The sequence below is a fragment of the Cornus florida genome, unplaced genomic scaffold (assembly GCF_030987335.1).
Source record: "Cornus florida cultivar Cherokee Brave unplaced genomic scaffold, ASM3098733v1 CherokeeBrave_3.0.0_Hap2_Chr09, whole genome shotgun sequence".
NCBI lineage: Eukaryota > Viridiplantae > Streptophyta > Magnoliopsida > Cornales > Cornaceae > Cornus > Cornus florida.
Window position 1 is genome coordinate 16,708,149 of NW_026775579.1, and position 12,707 is coordinate 16,720,855.

The 12,707-nt window shown below is 35.2% G+C and overlaps 1 long non-coding RNA gene across 2 annotated transcripts; it reads right to left on the reverse strand.

Annotated features, from left to right (window-relative positions):
* Positions 1–24: 24 nt before the first annotated feature.
* Positions 25–5,220, reverse strand: LOC132273565 (uncharacterized). Of its 2 annotated transcripts, XR_009470149.1 has the most exons (4): positions 4,718–5,220; positions 4,007–4,072; positions 2,916–3,149; positions 25–446 (listed from the first exon to the last, which is right to left on the reverse strand). It is a non-coding gene; the product is annotated as an uncharacterized LOC132273565 (long non-coding RNA). The 2 variants fall into 2 exon arrangements; XR_009470148.1 differs by having other exon boundaries at positions 4,007–5,220.
* Between the last annotated feature and the right edge of the window lie 7,487 nt (positions 5,221–12,707).

A 12,707-nucleotide genomic window follows, 5' to 3' on the forward strand; every position in this document is an offset into this window, starting at 1 on the left:
CCCCCATATATAAAATTACCCTACTGCCCTTTGACTTATGAATTGACTTATTTGAATTATGAATTTCAAACCTTAAATAAATTTTAAAAAAGCTGCTCTATTTATGAACCTACAGATTTCTGAAAGCACCATAAACTCTGTAGCTATGAAATGGACTGCAAACTCCTGAACACAATTTGACAATGAACCAATGAACCTACAGGTTTATCGTTTATGATTTACACGACAAAGATAGGAGACAACAGCAATGGACTCACCTAAAGGAGATCTATACAGAGACAGTCATGGAGAGTCTGCTTGCTTATAATTTGACAATGAACCAAATGAGAAGTGCATTAAAACCATGATAAATATTAGTTCCCTCCTTGCACCCTCTAGTCAATCTACTATATCTCCTGAACAACAAATGCTGGTTCCAAATCTTCGGCTATCACCGGCTGATGTAACTGCATTTAAAAATAAATCATCGAGTAAGGTGGAAGAAGAACGGTTAGGAATTTTGTAATTCTAATTATTGTGATTGGCAAATTTTATAGTACAAAACTCATTCAATGTAATTTAAAGATTATATGTTTAGTAAGTGAAATAGAAAGACTAATTAGGCTATTTGAGTGAGTTTATACAATATATATATATATATATATATATATATATATAAAAGATATCCAACCTACTTTAGTCTAGACTCCATTTTAGTACTCCAAGAGCTTTCCATTGTAGATAAAATAAAAAATAAATACAAAATAAATAAATAAATAAAAAGCAGCTTTCCATTGATATTTTATTATTTCGGCAGACTTTATGTTTCTTTTAGAAACTTTAATACAAATTTCAAGTGATGACAAATAAATTCAACAAAACAAATAGTACAAAGCTAACACCAAGAAAATGCAATGTGTAGACAAAAGTCTAGGAGCTCTAGAAATACAAGCAGAAACCCTTGAAAGTGAAGCAAAAGAAGCCAATTTCTGTAGCTATGAAATGGACTGCAAACTCCTGAACTCAGGTCTCGTTAGGATCTGCAGTCACATTCATCCTCCAAAAGCAGCAATTCATCATACGATAGCAACTGTTCTTATCACAGGGATTCCAATTAGCTATTGTAAACAAGTACTGCCAGCCAGGTAGCAGCACCAGCAGTAAGCACAGTGGGAAGTATGCCAATGCAAAAGCTGAAAGATATAATCATCAACATAACTAAACACCTAATCTTGGATTGAAATAGAACCCCACCCAACTCTTTCAACAAGAAAAAACAAAGGCGCCAACAGAAAAGGAGATTAGTATCCCTGAGATCACTAACCCATCCCATAGTCATGATGGAAAGAAAAAGACCAACAGAATGAAGGAGGCTGCCGCAACACCCCTTTACTCTTTCCATAAAATACCATTTACTGGACATAGTGATCTCCACATTTCTAAAAGAGAGGGCTTATGTTGAACATCTGAAGAAATAATAATTTGCTTGGCCTAGGGGGAGGAGATAACATATCAATATTACTATATAATTTTTTTTTTAAAAATACCAACCTCATTCAATTTCTGTTTAGTTTTTCTGTCTCGGTCTCAGTACTCAGTAGCATCATTCAGAAAAGAATTTGATCTATTTAATCTCTTCTAAAGCATAACCCACAACTTACAGAGAAATTAATAGGGAAAGACCTATGAAACCATGTATTCATAAACTTCCTTTTCATATTTTTAGATGGTTTATTTTTATTCTTCTTTCATTCTTTATACAGTAAAAATAATAAATACTGTTAATGTAACAGAAAAAAACTACTAAAAAGAATATACTTTTTAGGAAAAGGGGTAAAAGAACAAATAATCCATATGAAAGTGTAGAAACACAAAAGACAGTGGTTTTGTTGTCTCACCCTTTAAAGATGGGAAAATTACTGATAAAATATCTACAGCTTCAATGGATTCAATGTAGATAGAGAGAACTGTCATTTAGCTTGAATAAAGGCAAGGAGAGCTAACCACTCAATCTCCTCAAATAACACAAGAACCACAATATGTAGAGAGGATGCATCTAACGCTAAGAAGACATGGTGCTACTGTGCTAGGAAAGATTTGCAGTCAAAAGGATTCCAGCAGCAACATTATGAAGTGAATAGCAATGGAAAAATATAGAACTCTCAACTTTACTTTTGGCCTATAGAATTAATCTTATTGCAAGGCTTTTGTATTTTTCTTGGTCAATGTTAAAAAAAGTGGCTAAAGGGAGGTTAACTACGTGGTTACAAATCTTTACTCCCTCCAGCCCAACATAAATGTCCCTTTTTGGGAATCTAACTTCTTAAGATGACGAGTTTTAGTTTTTTCTATTGTACTATTGGTAGTGAATAAATTACCAAATCTATCCATAATGGGTCCATAGGGATGATGTGATGGTTTACTTTTTTTAAGTTCAATGCAAGAAAGTTAAATTGGTAATGTTATAAAAAAAAATTGTACTTCGACTTTTCAAATGGGACATTTATTTTGGGACAGCCAAAAATGGAAAGGTGAACATTTATTTTGGGATAGAGGGAGTATTATGCAATATCTTTAGATAGGATAGTCATGAATACATTAGTCTTCCACTTTTAGCTAGTTCATAAAATCTTACTTCGATGAAAACATGAAAAATGATCAAGAAAGTGCATGCGATGAGAACAACATGATTGTTGTGAACTCCAGCTTTTTCACAATGTGTTTCTGGAAGTACTGAAACCAAACTGTTCTAACATCCACAGCACAGAATTGCTGAAAATGATGGGAAGTTACTAGCAGAGTTGTTAATAACACTTCCAAATCCCATTCAAGCAGTTTGAGACTTTTATCTCAATGATTACAATGTTCTTAATTGTCGTCGCTATTGAATTTCACACGTTGAGGGTGAAAGAGTGAAAGAAAAGACTACAAGGTACCTGAATTGATATTGGAGACCAAATCCTCCCAAAATGCTTGAGTGGGTGTTGGGATTTCTTATGAGCTTCCTCCAAAGTCCAAATCATGTTAAGAATGAGCCATGTCATGACACAAGCAGTCGGTTTGTGGCTTGTAAAGGGAGAACCACTTGCCAGAAATTTCGAACCATCCTCTATTTTAATCTCCCTTGATTTTCCTAGCAGGACTTGCATTTTCCATCAAATCATGCATACCTGGATACCAAGATTAGATACATGCAATATCAAACAAAAGATAGGAACTAAGAAATATAGACAACTATAATTTTATAATAATAAAAATAAATAAAAAATTACTGATCAACAAATCATGACATTTCACTTCTTCAAACTTGGTTAGGAGTGGAAACTTGGAGAAAGTATTAGTGCAAATTCCCTTTACTATGCGGTAAAACTCACCATGAATGTAGTAAATAAAATAAAGAAATTCAAGCAGAAAGCCAATAACTTTTTGTGGACTCTGCTCTCAAGCAACAAAAGCAACAATTAATACAAGATCGATGCAGGTTGACTTGCTGTCTTTAAATTTGAATTGACAATAAGAATATGGAGGCTTCAACAATGGAGTATATAGCAGCATGAGAGGTCCTGTTAGTTACTTAGATGCAAAAAAGAGGTGCTTAAGCACTTGAGCTCTAGCAAAATAAATGCAACCAGCCCAAAAATTTTAGGTTGACAACCCAATAAAATAACAACCATCCCATCAAATATGGGATTTGCTTGGTTTAAAATTTTCATTTTTAGCATCAAAATTCAGAATAGGGTTCAAACAATATGATTTAATTAAGTTGTACCAAGAATCTCCTAGTATATATGAAGACAATAGACCTTGTTACAAAGTGCGTGTTTTCCTGTAGAAACAGAAATTGAAGCATTGTCCTTCCCAGCCCCCAAACCAGAATTGAGGACTTGTTGGGTATATAGTATATACAACCATTATTAACATATATCTAAAATTGAGTAGAATATATAACCATTAGAACATATAATATTCAAGCATATTAAATATCAAAATTACTGCACATTGGCAGTTGACAAGGCAAGTAAAAAACCTCTAGGAAAAAATTTCGGCTTTAACATGAGCAGCAGGAACTGTCTCATCAATCTTTGCCCATTTTCTGCACCAAAAATCAGACAAAACTTACAGATATTTTTTGAACCCCTAGGGAAAAAAGAAAATTGGATAAAAAAAGAAATATTTTGAAATTGCTATTTCCAAAATGTTTTAAAAAAGAAGCTTCAAAATTCATTCTAGTATTAGGAATCTTACAGAAATATTTTGAGAAGATATAAAAAATACACAAGTAGCCATATACAAAGTCCACCACATGAAATCAGTGTGATAATATTCCTTATGAAATTGTTACTCTTAGAGACAGAGAAAAAGAAATTAGGTAGTAAGCATACTAGTGACCATTTATATTGATTTGATTCAGAACTACACAAAATCGATGAAAACAAGCATGCAAGTTTAGGAACTTCAACTTTTAACTACTTCATGGTACTTGGTTTCAATAGTAAATTGCCATTGACACCTAAACAAAAAATAAATAAATAAACATCCATTTCTTACCGACTACTACTTCTGGATCCAAACAATTTTAAGAAAGAAAACAAATCTTACAGAAATATTTCAATTCCATTCAAGCTTTGAAGCTTGTCCTGTAACAAGATCTCAAACCCTAACTAAGAAACCAAATTAAATCAAAAAATAATCAATTCACAATTTATACACCGTTCTATTGCAAAGGTATTAGATTTACCCCGAGCAAAGATTGTCCGTCTATGTTCATAGACTGATTTAATGCATGAAATGCATATGTGAAATCGAAGCTTCAGCGGCGAAATCGAGCCATAACATCCACGCATAAAGTATGAAACGATATTTTCCAAGGATGTGCAAGATGACAACCCCAATATCGAATTCAAAGTATTGAGACCCTTAATCTCGTGTAGCCTCTGGGAATTGATGATTCGGTCATCTCAAGTAGCTTTTGTTGTGTTTTTGCCTCGGAAACTCAAAGAACACATCATAGTCGACCCATTCTGCAGGTGGAGAGATGTGTAAGCACATACATGTATGAATCTCCTGATGTCTTCTTGAGTTTCAGAGGCAAAGACACAAGAAAGGTAAGGAGAATTGCAGGAAGTGTGATCAGAGACGTAAACATTTCTTCGCATCCCTGTGATCAGAGAGAGAAATAGAACCAGATGGTACTCGATTTCTAGGAGAAAAAGAGTTCTAGGGTTTCGAATGATGCATCGTTGTATGTATAAGCATATACATGTATGTTTCCCTTTGAGGTTAACCAAACAGTTCGGGCCGGGCACGTTAAAACCAATCGCGTTCAAGCTCAATTTTTAAGTTTAATAAATAAGTCGAACTTGAGCCGAGCTTAAACAATTTTGAATTCAGCACGTTAGACTTATGAACATACTGATTAAGTAAAATCTTTCTAGTATTACTCAACAATTAAAATGTATAATCCATATTATACCAGTCTCTATTTAAAAAGTTTATAGCCCAAAATTATTTGGCACAATTTATACCATTTCATTAATAAGGCCCACAAACTTCTATATAATTAGTCCATAATTCAACAAACATTGAATCTCATCCATTTATAATTAACACATCTCAGCTTTGATTTGTTAAAGTTAGGACCACGTAAGAATAACCTAGAAGTAGATATCTACAACCGCAAGTTCGCAGTGCTCTCTTCACTTTTTCAGCTCCACCCTCCACAGAATGACTTTGCCAGTAGCTCCTATGGTGTTTTCTCGTCATGCAACACAAAGTTATTCTCTCTCTACATCTCTCTAAGGGATTTTAAGGTGTAGATTTGGGATAAAACCTTAGAAAGCTTTGATTTCATTTTTAAATTTGTTCTCTATTTCTATTTTTTTTCTTGTCGGAGATGAAGATTAGATAGATTTCTTTCTGGTCGGCGATAAGATCGTATTTCACTGAAGAGATCACAGCAATTTCTTAAATTTGTGATCCGATCCTAAGCCAAGCGAGCTCAAGCCTGAGCCCGAGCTTGAGCTTGCCGAATCTCTACTGAGCCTAGTTAGGCCAAGCTCGGCCGAGCCCGAGCACCATTCTGGAGATAACAAACAGAGCCTGAACAAGCCAAAGCTCGGCTCGGTTCATTTGCAACCCTACCCTGCAATGGTGGTTGTATATCATGTTACCTGCGATGGTGGGGTTTGTTCACCCAATCCTTTCACATCAACAAAATTTTAATGACTCGATCATTTTTCTTCCTTTCCATTTTCTCAAATTTTATGAATTTTCTTTTTTCGTTGATTTTTCCTTTCCGAGTTCGGGTTTTTGTCACTTTGTGTTATTTTGAGTACTCGGAAATAGTTTCCGAAACTCTTTCTTTTGGATTGACAACGTACGTTCTTGAGAGAACCGCGTAATTTTCAAACTTGGTGATGCTTAAGCCGTGGTGCACCCCAAAGTTTAGCAAAAGGGGATGTTTTGGACTAAGATGAGTGTGGCCAAGTTTTACATTTATAATTTGCCACTACTACATTTCACTAAAAATATAGTTAGGGCGAGTAGGGATCGTCCCAAGGGATTGGTGGGTTGTATTAGGTTGTGGAATCGAGATTAGGGTTAGTAGGTCGAGTAATCAAAAGATTGATTGGTGATTGAATTATACTAAGATGAAATTTAAACTAAAGTAAACAATTAAATGTAATGGAGAGAAAATAAGAGAGAGAGAGATTTTGGAATTTAAAGATCACCACTAAGCATAGCTTTTCTACACCCTTAATGAATAATTAATGAGGGGGAAAACATGTATTGCAACAATAGTGTGTGTGTGTGTGGTTGTTTCAACAAGCATGGATGACCAATTAAGTATATATTGTCTAAGCAACATGGTGGATAGTACAATATATCAAACTAAGCTATTAATCCTTTCTTTAAGCTCACAATCCAAACACATCACAAGGTTAGAGACATATGCTACTTATTTTCATAAGTATGGAACATCAAACAACAAGCATGGATTGTCCTCCCATTTAACATCTAAACTACAACTACACTACAATTAAGTTAATGACATGAAATTAAACTAATTAAACTAAGGGAGAGGCACAATCCATCAAGAAATGAAAATGAACCATCAAATAAACCACAAGAGCATTCTATTAAGCACTATATCTTGACAATCTCTAGATTCATAGCATCAATAACACAAAATCTAGAGACAAACACATGAACATCTATTCTAGCATATATAGACATATGGATATACTGAAATGATCAATTGGAAACATTAAACCACACAAATCATTAAATAAACAAGATCTATGTATATAAATATGTCAAAACATGTATCACAATACAAATCCCCTTAAAAATACATAACTCAAGTTGTAGAAAGCATGTTTAGAGATAACTCTAGCCCCAAGAGGATGTCTAGCCACTCATGGATGGTGTCCTCCAACCCTCCAGGGCTAACTCCATGGTAGAGATTGCTCCTCTTCTTGGTTGATGGAAGAACTCCAAGCTTGTGTCTCTAGCCTCCTCTCTTCTTTTCTTCCTCACTAAGAATATGATATGGAAATTGTGTCTTTAGTGTATGTATATCTCTCTCTATAGAATGGCTCATATTCCTTATATAGGTAGGTTAAATGTCACCTCCAATGAGCTGGGCTCGTACACCAATATTCCTTCCAATGATTGGATATAAGACAACTTTTAATGAGCTGGAAATTGAATTTTCTTGCACTTGGGAAGTTTGATGATCGAACATAACTGAGATCGATCGAACTTAAGCTGGATCGATCCTCTATGGCAGCGCCTTTTTGGATAAAGACAAATCTGAGATATTTTGGTGAACGAGACAAAAGTGGTAGGTAGGGTGGTACAATCTTTTCGATTGATCGGAAGAAAGTTGGATCAATCGAACTTTATGGCATCTTTGGATAAGGACAAAATAGCTTGGATCCATCTTGAAATGTCTAGATCGATGAACTTTTGATCGATCGAATATTTCCTGATATCGATCAAACTTGCTGAATTTCCACCACTTGCTTCCTTTTGCTCCCACTTTACTCCCTTCTTCGATTCATCTCAAGATTGCTTCAATTATGCTCTTATTTAGCTGAGTTAGCTTATTTTGGGGATAAGTATCTGAAAATGGAAATAATACAAAATCAATCTAAAGCGAAAAAATAAGATAGATAAAGGTCCTAGAATACCTAAGCTTAAGGGGTTTAAATGTGCACTTTTCAGCACTTATCACACCTCCAAGCTTAAATATTACTAGTCCCTAGCAATGAACTAGAAAGTAAAGGAATGAAATGAACAACTATATAAGTATGAACTAAAAAAGCAATAAAAGGATAACGCCACTTTCGTAGGGAACACAATTACATTTAGCATATACAACATGTCTTTTAAACCCCTAGATTACCCCTAGTGGACGAGTGAAGTCTCGTGAGGGTTTCCAGAAATGATACGCATAAACATTAAGCTCATTCTCACAAAAGAGGTACCAATATTGCAAACAAGCATTGGGAGAAAACTACCTCAAATATGTAATTTTTCAACCCTTTCCAAGCAATCTCCCAAAATTTCAACATCAAGCAAGCAAATATGGTCCTCCACACATCAAGAAAATGATCATGAAAATCAAAATATCACTAGAATCCTTTTTGAGTGGACCGGCATCAAGTATGTTGCTATCTTAGCCAACTAAAGAAATAATCACATCATTACCCTCAAACTAGTACACAAATCTAGTATTGATCATCAAGACAAAAAATGAGCCTTTTATTAAAGCTTTATTATTCTAAGTGCGCTTATTCTTTTCACTAATTATTTTTTATTTTATTTTATTTTATTTTATTTTATTATTATTTTTTTAATCCTAAGGATCAAAGATGGAAGTATAGTGCAATGTGTTGATCTATTAAGCTTTCTAGCGATTCATGAGGTCGAGCGTTAGGTCAATGACTCCCAAACCGGACAGCTTTAGGGCACTAGGTGTTCAAACACCCCTAAGGACTAGCAAGCTCAAATCAACTAGGCTACAAATCAAGACAACCTCCATCTAATTATTTCCCACTTCTCACATTTTAAGAGAAGTCCTCACTTTTTTATTGCTTTTACAACTTCTTCTTCTTTTTTATTTTTTATTTTTTTTTATATTTTATTTTTAATTATTAACCTAGAGTTCGGGCCCTCCACCTTTCGGCGCGAGAAGTTCAGTGCTTGATGAGACTAGAATCCCGGCTATTTAGTGAAAAGGGGTTATTATCCACCTTTATCAAGAATGAAAGCTTTCAATGCACTATTAGCCCAATTAGGATATAACCAATTCAATAATAAACAAAGCATGTACCCCACAAATGAATGTTAGTGTGCGCCTGTGCTAGTGTAGAATCTTAGAGTGAATCTCAAAACAATCACAAAATCAGAATAATGTGGACCACAAGTGCAAGCATGATATCAATCTTTCGAAAAATTTACTCCTAAATGGCATCCACAAGGCATACAAGGAGTATTGGACTCTCAAGTCAAGCAATTTTTAAATTTTAAGCAATATAGTCCTCAAAAGATCAAAATCATAGCTAGTTATGGATCAATCATAGAAAATTCCTCAAATACATAAGTCATGCTCAAAAATTTGAAATTAAAGCAAATACTATAATTAACACCATTACCCCCCCAAACTTAAATGGCATAATGTCCTCAATGTGCAAAGAGAACAAATGAAAGAGTATACCAGTGCAGCTAAGCAAAAAATGGCCGGGACATAAGTATCCAAAGTAGGTGGCATAGCCTCCCCAAACTTGAGATTAACTGTGGTCCTGAAAAGATGGCACTGGATAAAAGTTCATTAGACAACAAAGGGGATAATAACAGTTGCACAGTGGGCATGCAAGTGTAAATGGGATAAGAAATTGAAGTAAGGAGAGAGGAAAAAGGGTGGTCCTGAAAAATTCGGGCAGTACTGTCTCTCACTGAAGTCACTGGGATGCACCTGATGGAGTCAATCACAGACAAATATATCAATACGCATATATAACATCTAAAAGCAAAGTATGCATAAAAGAGAAATAAAGTATAGTACAGTACATCCAGCGTCTAGGCCAACAGACTGATCGCAAGTATATAACAGTAGCAAAAATATAGCAGATATCACAGATATATAATAGGAGAAGAAGATATGAAAATCATGAAGAGGTGGTAGGATGGGCAGGGCGTGCTCTATGGATGTCTCTGGATAGATCTCGCAATGCGGCTATGACATCCGTACGGAGTGAAGCAATATTAGCCCGGATGGAAACCATGCCATCCTCCAGAGTCTGAAGATGCTTTCTGAAGCTAGGTATCTAAACTAGAGCCTCAGGTGCTGCTGGAGCAGGAGAATGATGATCCTGAGCCTGCTCTTCATCATGAACGGGCGACCCAATTAGAGAGTGATGCTCTGGGTCCTCTACGGGCTGCTCCAAATCAATGTCTATATGCATGGCAGCCGGATCGACTGGTACATCCTCTGCCGCCTGCTCTGCTGCTGCTGCAGCTGCTACCTGCACCATCTCCTCTCTCTCAAGCTCCTCAGCTGCCTCTACAGCGTCGTCCTGTAGACTCTTGATAAGAGCCTTGTAGCTCTTATCGCAGTCCTTCTTCTTAAACGAGTAGGCCCTAGACTCAGTACTGTAATGACCCGGTCTTTTTCCTCCTTTTCCATTTTTGGTGATTTTCTTTTTTTGTTTTTTTTTTTCTTATTTCGTCTTTTACTTTTTTATCGTTTTTCCATGCTTAACCTCACTTCGAGTGTTCGGATTTGATTCCGGTTTTGCATGTATTCATGATACTTGATTTCTATAACATTAGTATTTTCACTTTTTTTGAAAAGCATGCTGGTTGCTTTTATTTTTCATAAAGGGCATGAATGCATACTTTAGTGTAATTATTCATAACTTTTGGGTTTTTAGTGTAATTATGCAAAATAATTATTTTTCGTTTTAGGGACCTTTTTGTAATTTATTTTGGAAGATATTTTGAAAAAGGATCATTTTGCAATTTTTGGAAAATATGATAAGTGTCACATTCTCATGGTGCCACTTGTTGGCAATTGGGTGAAGAGACTTAGTACCATAGTTTCTTGACAATTGGAAGGTGGAGAGTCATCCATTTGTTGGCTTAGGATTGGTGCACATGTAACCATTGATTGTTGATAAGTGTAAGCTTAAGATTAAGTCTTGGAAGAGGCATTGGATTAGTGACAAGTGTAAGGCCATGATGTAGTCTTGCATTGTGTGTGTGTGTGAGGTAGTGCAAGAGCACATAGTGAGTGGAGGATCTCTAGCCCTTCCACTCACCATTTTTACACTTTACCTTCTTCATTTCATTATCTCATATGAACCCTAACAAATTCACTATTGGAGGAAAGCTTAGTTCATAGCTTACCCCTTCAATTTGGCTCACTTCCATAAACCTTGGGAGAGAAAAGTTTCCTCTCATTCTCCTCTTCAAGAACCCTAAACTTGTTTTCCATTTTGTACTTGGTAGCTTGGATTATAGAGATACAATTCTCTATTGAGGTAGGGGTGGTAGTATGTTTATATTCTAAGTGTTTTATAATCCTTGGAGTTTAATAAATATTATGTACATACTTTTAATATGATAGTTTTGCATATTATAGGAAACTCTCACTTCTTGACATATGGTTTATTGTATTAAGCATTTATGTTATGTATAAACCATGTGTAGAGGATTATAAAATTTAGTAGTATGTAAATCCTAGAAATTTCACATGTGTTAGTAGTATGGAACACTTGTCGAATTATTGATGTTTTATGCAATCTCTATTGATATGAATTGCTATATTTGTTGTTACAATAATTCTATGTCCTTGTGAATTACTAATTGTAATTATTTGAAAGCTTATTGCTTTAATGTTGATATTTAATATATGAAGCTTATTGTTGAGGTATGACCTAAGTTGTTAAGTTAATGGTATTTTATTGTGCATAGTACCATAATGAGGAATTGTCATTTGGCATGCCATTCTAGATTTGGAACCCTAAGACATGGTTTGTATGGTTTCAAAATACTTGTGCATGGAAGGTGGTTTGTATGCCTTATTATATATATATAAGTTTTAAACTTGATATATATATTTTGGAATCTCTTGGGACATTGTTACATGTGACATGGCTAAAGTTCGGCTTTAGTGCGGGAGGTATGAGTTCTCCCCAATTGAGATAGTGCGCACTAGGGTGGTCTTCCCAGCGGGTTAATGCCCGGAATAACCATTTTGTTCTCGGCGAAAATCCGAGGCGTGATGTCCAAGTCTTCCATTACTTGTTTTCGCATTAAATTTCAAGTTGACAACCAATGCTTAATTGTAGCTTGAAATTCTTGTTATTGGCGAATTGATGTTGTTAAGTATATTGATGTTGATTTGTATTGCTAAAGAATCATTCAAGTTAGCTTAAGATGATCCCTTAGAACACCTTGAACATAGACGTTAAGTGGAATGCTCCCTTGTATTCGTCTATATTGATCTTGCAATGATATTGAAACTTTAGGATATGCACATATGCTTCTCCTACGATTAACTTAATTACTCGCCCTAGTGGTTTAGGTTGTTTTTCAGGTAAAGAGACCATGTTCATGGATGCTCATCATCCTTAGAAGCTTTTGAGCTAGTTGAAGCATTTTTGTATATTAGCATGCACTTGTTTAGCATGTTTTATCTTTTGGATGTAATACTTTTG